This window comes from Syngnathus typhle, linkage group LG13 (genome assembly GCF_033458585.1).
Source record: "Syngnathus typhle isolate RoL2023-S1 ecotype Sweden linkage group LG13, RoL_Styp_1.0, whole genome shotgun sequence".
NCBI classification, from domain to species: domain Eukaryota; kingdom Metazoa; phylum Chordata; class Actinopteri; order Syngnathiformes; family Syngnathidae; genus Syngnathus; species Syngnathus typhle.
Window position 1 is genome coordinate 10,317,776 of NC_083750.1, and position 8,499 is coordinate 10,326,274.

General features: G+C 46.1%; 1 long non-coding RNA gene across 1 annotated transcript; it reads left to right on the forward strand.

Annotated features, from left to right (window-relative positions):
- The first annotated feature begins 898 nt into the window (after nt 1–898).
- On the forward strand, nt 899–2,881 carry LOC133166164 (uncharacterized). The gene is made up of 3 exons (XR_009717706.1): nt 899–1,012; nt 1,549–1,705; nt 1,781–2,881. It is a non-coding gene; the product is annotated as an uncharacterized LOC133166164 (long non-coding RNA).
- The last annotated feature ends 5,618 nt before the right edge of the window (nt 2,882–8,499 follow it).

Here is an 8,499-nt window from a genome sequence, read left to right on the forward strand (position 1 = left end):
CGCCCTTGCCTCTCGCCCTCAGCGACCAACCCCCGGCTCGGCGGACAGCGTAGCGTTTCATGAGCTCATCCGCGTGGCGCCCGGGAGCCGCACCTCCGACACAAGGCACCGCTCGTCTCATCCCACACGACTCCCCGGGGTCCGCAAAACATGTGTGACCTCCCTTTTACCACCACATGCGCCTCCGTCTCAACTGCGTCGCCATTGTCTCCGTAGCGGATACTTGCACTCGGCGGTTATCTCTTTGCAGTCTCACATGATCTATGGATGGGCTTTTTACGACCGTTAAATCGACCTCGGGTAGTGGTTTGTTTCGGTTCCTACAGCGGTGACATAAAATGACTTTGTAGATAAGTTGGGACTAATGGACGTCAATTTCGGGCTATTGAATATTGGATTGGTTGTCTCATAAAACCAAGGAGAAGAACCTCCAAGTGCGTCGATTTTTCTCGACGTGGCCTAGCGTGGCAAAAGTTTGGATAGTCCTGATTTTGACTAGATTGGGAAAGTCAGTTCATCAGGAGCAAACGGTCCTCTCTCCAGAGAGCAGATAAAACACTTTGCACGAATGCCACACGAGTCATCCTTTTGCAAAACCCCCTCAAAGCTAACGCAAACACAGCACGTGAGCAGTTCATAGCCGAGCAATGACCCCGTGCCCTCTCATCCCGCCGCCTACCTCGCCTCAGGACGCCGGCACAGCTCCGTCCTCCGCTGCATGCGAGACATTCCAAGTGGCAAAGGAATCCGGCGGAGGGGGGCAGCCGCCATCATCTAATCTCTCCGAGGCGGGCAGCACCTGTCGGGGCAAGAAAAAAGAAAAAAGTACATCAGTGGCAGCCCTGCGTACACTTGAAACATGGTCTTGTGTATCAGATGATGCAGACTTAACAGCACTCATCGTTTGACGCGGCGTGAATGATGGTCGTCCATAAAACTTAACAGACGCACCGTCGTCGCCGCGTTCGGAATTGGAAACGCGGTGGAACCGCTCCGGGCAAATGTCGACAAGGTAGGGTGTTTGTTTTTAAGTTTTTACAGGGGTTAACTTCTTCTTACACTTGTAATGTCCAAAACTGAGTGTGTGGGAGGTGCATCAATTTTTGAGGATGGCACGACAAGAAATTTATAATCCTGTTCATATCATTGGGGTCGTATTTAGTTTTTAATTTTTTGCACTGGTTAACTTCTTTTGACAGTTCATGTCTGGTTAGAGGTTTTGTGATGATGTGTCTGACGCGGGAACGATTTTATTTGAGTTGTTTTTACATTTAACAAGGGTTAGCTTAGCCTTACCCTTCTGTTTACATCTCTGTTGCGATTGAGTGTTAAAAAGCATGCGAATTCCAGTCATCATTCAAATAAAACCCTTTCTTGCTTATATTTTATTATTAACAGCAAAGTTGATCGTTTTATTTTTGAAAACTTCTCTGAAAGTTGAGAATTGCGTCTACAGCAAGTTTTCAGTCAAAACTGACCCAACTAGAACAACACCAAGTTCAATCTCAGCACAAAGCTTGCAATGACACAAATGTTTTATAATTACAGGCACATGGGCGGACAATGTCTTTAAAGCGTCATGGCCATGTCCATTGTCATGCTGGAGAAGGACCAGAGTTTCCTGGAAACACTGGCGAAGCGACCCAACTGTTGTGAGAGCACAGCGGAGCTCGCCATCTGACCCAAATGAAACTCGATCGTCAGTGTAAGAATAGAGCGCCAATGAAAAGACACGTGCTCCGCCATTCCTGCCTGACAACCAATCAAATATCTCACTCAGCTGTTCACGAGGCAGCGGGGAGGACCGAGCCGAGGCCCATCAATCAGCCGAGAGGACGCTCGGGTCTGCGCGTGTCCGAGACGTTGGGACGTTTGCCACGGTGGCTTTTGAGAGCTTGTCGTTCGACGTGTCCGTGTTATGACTGCGCTTGTGACGTGATGAATCGCTCGCTAGCCGCTAAACAGCAACGATGTTTCAAAATGTCATCCACCACACTCGATCCGTTTAAACGGACCACTTCGAAACACCACGGCGAGCCCCGGCGACCGGAGAAGGTGAAAAAGCAAATGTGGTTTATTGGGAAAGGGTGGGGGGGGTTGGTGACAAAAGTGGACTGGATTTCTCTGGGACCGTGGCCAAAGGAGGTCCGGTTTTTCCTCTGGCGCAAGGTCGTTTAAACTAAACCAACCATTCCTTTTAAATCCCGTATGGCATGGGCCGCGGCCTAATGTCTGACAGAAGGAACGTTGCTTTGCATGTAGCCTGATTATTATCTACTACACAAATTGCAAGCAGCTGGCTTGTTCACGGCTGACGGTCCCAAAGTTTACGTCTCGCAACGTGGAATGTGGACAATTACCACTTTCACTTTCTCACAAAGAACTCTAATGCGGTTTACATAAACGAGCGGCCCGCAAATCAGACTCCAGGGGGCGTCGCCAGCCTCCGGCGCTCAGCTCAGGACGACAAAGGATTTTGCTTTAGCGCTCTTGTTACAAGCGTAGCCAGAGGTGAACCCATCCATCAAGGATGGCACCGCCGTTGTTTTACCGTGACTCTTCAGCTGCCTGCCTGTTCTCTCGGCCTCTGTTGTGATTTAGAGGTCACCGAAAGAGGAAACCGCACAGAGGTTAGCCAGCAAACAGTTGGACTCCCCAAAAATTTAGGGAGTTTTTGCTGCCCATCATAATCTGATTTGTCACAGTCTAAGTTATGTTCCGCGTGAGTTATGCTGCGTCTCGGCGAAACGAGACCAAATGTGGTAGTGGAGAAGGGAGACTTCACTATACGCTCTCTGCTTTCACTATAGTCAGCCATGTTGTTTTTCTACGTATTATTGCGACACAGGGGCTCCCACGCTTACCACGTTTAAAGTCATAATTGCAGTCAATATTTGTACAATAAACACTTTGAGTCCATAAATATCCCATAAACTCAATATAAAGTCAAATGTTGACTGAGCATTTCATGTCACGAAGTGAATCGGACTCAGGCACCGAACTGCAAAACAAAAAACGACCCAATAGCGCCTCTGCTGGATGCAGCAAGGCAGCGCACTCAATTTTGATTCTTTTTATTCACACAACATGTGTCATCAGCAATCAATTCCAAACAACTGTCAGAAATGAAATCTTTCAGCAACGGCTTCTCGTCAACAGGCTTCTAATCCGAATATCCGTTCGCTCTTTATGGTGCACAAATGGAAGCCGAAGAAAAATATTTCAAGAGAGCCGAATGGGCCGCCGCGGAGAGTCAAGTTGTCTTCTTGTCAAAAGCCGGTCAGCACCTCGCAAGTGGTCGAACAGTTTAACCTATAATTGCCACAATTAAAATAATACTCATATTAACAAAGCAAAAATTGCTTCCACATGCGAGGGGAAAGAAAAACAAAAACACATGGCACGGTTTGGCCCCGCAGAAGTTTGGCACGGGAGCGCTGGCACGTCACACGTGAATGAAGCGAGCGTATGAATGAGCGATGACGGTTGGATTTGGAGGATGCCACGCTTCGGAAGGGGGGGGAAATGTCGCACCCCATGGTGCATGTCGGGAAATCCCCGCCATAGAAATTTGACTGCGGATGAAACGACTTTAAGGTTATCTTGGAGTCGGGCCGGGTTAGGTCAGTGACTTTGATCCGAAAAGAGGGGGGTCAAATTCGGCCCAATTGTCAGTAAGTGAAGATTCAGTTCATCGCTAAAAGTTCAAGCGAGGGAGTGGGAACGTGGATGCAACGCAATGCGTTTGATCCCACACGTGGACACAAGCGCTCTCTCGACGTAGCAGATAGGGGAACTCCAGTAAATATTATACCGCCACGCCGTGACCTCTTTTGTTTTTTTGCGCGGAAAAATTGCAGGGGTTGACATCAAAGTCAAAAGTACACAGTCGAAATCAAAATGTCAACCGTGCGCCCAATAAAAATCACTGGAGCCGTTACTCCTGTGATGAGGAGAAACACGACAGACTCCAAAGTCAACACAATTTTCTCCCTTTGCTCGGGACCACTCGCAGCTTTTGCCCTTTTGCCGCTCCGAGTCTGAGGAGCGCTGTTAAACCAGACCTCCAGCAGTATTACTGCATGCACTTCTTTTTTTTTTTTTATTCTGGCAATAGCAACCTCATGTCCAGTAAGTGCCCTCCCAGTGTCGTATTGATGTAGACGCGATCAGAGGAGTCCCGTGGACATAATTGCAGCGCTGACCCTGTACATCAGTGATTGATTTCGAGTGTGACCATGAAACACAACAGGAGTTCTTGTACTTTTGATTTTATTGGCCACCGTGTCAGTCTGTCTGTGCACTGCGGTGGAAGAGAAAAAGAGAGGAGGGGGGCAAAAAAAAAAAAAAAGCTTCTATTGCTACACTATAAGTCTTTGTACATGCACACTGCAGGGAATGGACAGCGGTGTAATGATACATCGGGCTTTTGGTAATTGAATTCTTCTTCTATTTGGAGAGACAACAGTATACAGTGACTCTCAGCTGGCCACAACGAGATGGAATATTATACCTAAATGAGGGTCATGATAAAAGTCAGTGTTGCACACATTATACAGACTCAACTCAACTTGATATTTTTACGATTCTTCTTAAATCTTCCTTTTATTTCTTCAGATCTTCGTATAAAAGAGCAGCCTGCCGAGCAAATAATGCAAAAGGAAAGACCGGCCTGAGTTGATATGGAAAATGAAAAGAAAAAAAACGTAATTGTAATTGCCTATAGATGACACAAGATGGCAGCAAAGCACTATTTTTATATTAGACAGTGCGTTGGTGTGACCAAATGAATCTCCTCCCCTCACTTCAACATAGTTCCTTGGCACCAAAGCACACAAAAACTGTGTGAAAATAATCGAGAATTGCGTCCAGAAAAAATCTGTGAGTAAGTGAATCCATAAGTAGCAAATTGTGCATATGTGGAAGAACACGCCAACGATCCTTAACAGTCTAAAATTTCCCCGGCCGGTGCCAGAATCTTTGACTACATGAACAAAAGTATTTTGACACACTTAACAAGTCTGAACATCTCAGATGATTTTTTAAAATATGAGAGACACGTGTGTGCTTAGTGCTGTTGTAAGTGTGTGGTGTACTCCACATGACCGACGCCACACAAATAACCACATCTGCAGCCACAATCAAATCAAGTCTTCTCCCTCGAAACAGATGAGACTTGCAGTACCCAAAGGCACCTGTGAGAAGTGCGAGCAAAAATATTCCAAACTACAGCGCCGCCTATACGATTAACATTTTTGGTGAACGATAGTGATGACTGTTCGATTAAATCGGCAGCATGGTGGCCAAGTGTTTAAAGTTCTGAAGTCAGCCAGTGAGTGATGTGGACAAAGGGACCACCAACCTTGATTCGTAGGACCAGCAGGGCTGTCAATCAATTGGTTCCTCTCTCAACACGCTTTGTACTTTTTCAACATTTCACAAAATTTTCTTATGCATGAAATTCAGACATATGCATGAGATGTATTTCAGTGGAGACTCGCTAGGTGCTTTTGTTTTTTTGGCTTAGCTTTTGGACGAGACGTTATGAAGTCGTACGTAATGGAGTGGATGCGGGACAGGACATCTTTCAGACATTCAATATTTGTCGCACAAATTGGCCTAATTAGACATTTATGAGTGCGGGATTACAACAGAGGTTAACACTCTCCCTCCCCTCTGCGTCCGTCCACAGAGTGCACACAGCGCAACGGGGAAAATTGTAAAACACTGGCCGCATTTTTCTCCACATTTATGCATAGTGGGAGAGGAAAAAAAACCGTGGTTTATAATTCCCCCGATTTCTCTGGAACGTGCGAGCAAAATGTCAACGGGCGACATAAATTCACATTTAACGGCCTTCCGAGACTTGGCCACATCGTCTGGTCTTAAAGAACTCTCCGACTTTCATTAAAAGCAGCGTTATTACTCATTAAAGTAGAACGGCCATCCCGGGGAGGCGTGCCCGGAGATTGGGGTGACATCCATGTGAGACCTTGAGGTCCAAAACATATGGAATGAACGCAAGAGGGGGTTTCACCACTATCTTCTCACACCTTGTAAGGTTTTGTTCACACAAACAGAGCAGGGGCCACAAAAAGAACAACCCTAATGCATTTGTAAGCTGTAGAGTACACGAAAAACATCTAGGTGGCGCTGTACATCTGAACTTTTTGACTCTCGGGATGGTTCGTTCCAGTTGCGTATATGATTTCCAACAACATTCACTTCACATATAAACGGAGCGCAGAATTACCTTGATTAAATTGATCACCATGAAACCGCCTGCGCCACAACTTAGACCCGCCCTGAGCTGCTCTAAGATCGATTCTGTTTTCAGTTATAAGTTAAGAAATTCTCCAGTTTCATAATCAATTATCAGCAAGAATCATTAAAAAATACGTAAGAAATTAGAAGAATAAGAAATTCTCCAGTTTTGAAATCGATTATCAGTGAGTATCATTTAAAAAGACTTACATAAGCTACCGTCTCACGCTTTGCACCTGGCGGAGTTAATACCGACTTTTGAATATGTATTCCGTGAAAGAGGAGAGGAGTATATGAATACTTCAGGGAGAGGAAACGGAAGGGGGTTGTCACACTCGGTCCAAAACCTCAAACTTCCAAACACACTTTTCAAAAAATGTAAAAACATATCAATAGAGAGATACAAAGAAGCTCCCGGTAGTTGTAAGAAAAAGCAAAACAATCTTCCAGAAACTATTACCAAAAAAAAAATACAAACGAAAGCAAGCTCGAGTATTTATCGACGTGCAAGGGAAACTCGGGAGGTGCTGGGGAGTAATTTAAACAGGCGACGGCTGTTGTGCAGACAGGAAATGAGAGCGAGGCTAGTTCCTGAGATGGGAGCGAGTTGCAGGTTTGGGAGCTGGCCCGCCCGCTAGCTCACCATGAGGCTTGCGTGGCGTTGTTCAGGGGGTAACAGTAAGGTCATTGAGAGCGCCGTTTCCCTTTTCTGATCATTTGGGGTTTCGCAATCTCACTTCCCACATCCTCGCCCCGATTATTCCGGCCGGTTTGATTCAAAGTGTGACATTGAGGCCGGAGCTGCGCCCGACCTCCTGCCGAGGTTGCTTGCATTAGAAGCGCTCCTCTCTTAAACATGACTGCTTTGATTTCAGGCTTCATCCGATGGAAGGAAGTCAAGCCAGGTTTTTTTTTTCTCAATATTTCATCAAAAACAGGATCAAAAATATGCTTACTACAGGTCTGAGGCGGCCCGATGGCACTCGATCTTTTTTCGCCGACGGTTTTGATTTAAAACAGACACGGCGTACATTAGTCAGAGTAGCGCTCATGTTAAGCGTTCGCCGGAGGAGCACGCAAGCCTGTTCTGGATTGAGTACGAAGCGTTCATCTTCAACGAGGAGGAGTGCCAGGCTGACAGATTACACCAGTTAATCAGCGTGATTATGTCTGAGAGGGCAGACACCTCGGCCCGCTCGCGTTTATTGGCGCTCTGTGACGTTGGTGGCGGCGGGCGGGTTAGCGTGCAAATGTGCTGCCAAAAAGTACTGATAAATGAAGCATGTTCGTAGCACTTAACCACTTGGACGGACCACAACTGGAAGGTTTTACTGTGACAGGAATCCAGGGTGAGATTCCAGGATTGAACATTATCCCACTGGCGATATATATGAGGAACAATACTACAGCCCAAGAATTTTGAAGAATAATCCAATTTCCCTCCATACTGTGACTGAGATCTAATATGGTCGTCACGTGGACGTTTCACAAACAATACATTAATCCGTACTGCAACATCTGATTGATTTTACATAAATGTTTTGGTTTCATGTTTTAGACTTACACTAAAGCATGAATCAATATGAAATATGTTTTATTTATATACCTATCAAACAATGCAACGTGCAGCCTTTTGAGAGTTCGCAACAACTTCACAAGATCCTACCATAGAGTGTAACGAAGACTAGAGAGTAAATCTTAGACGTAGTAGGTCTAAATTGTGGCGCAGGGGGCAGAATTTCGGAAAGTTGGATCAAGTCCAATCTGAGATTCAAAACCGAACCTGTGGCTGACACGCTAACCACTAGTCCACCGTGTCGCTCCTCCAATCAAAGTGGATTAATTTCTCCTGTAAAAGCAGCACAACACTCCGGACGCCGTATTGGTGGTGAAATGCAAGGCCACCCCGCCGCTCCCTCCCCCCCTCCCTCGGCGCGCAGGCAAGAAAAACAGCCACATAAGTCCTTCCAGGCCCGCTATTATAAACAGGTGTCACTTTGGTGATAAAATATGACACGCTAATTGGCCAGTGAGATGCTTTGTCCAAGCAGATTAACACATCATGGCGCCCGATTTATTGTGCCAGCATCGTTTTAGGGCGGAGGTCACAAACGTCAGTAAAGTGGTAGAATCGGACCCTTTCCCTTTCCCTCACACGTTGGACCTTGATGTCTGACTCTGCTGGATGTTTCTGTTGACAGATCAAAATCTGCACCCTGCCTCTAATAGCTCACG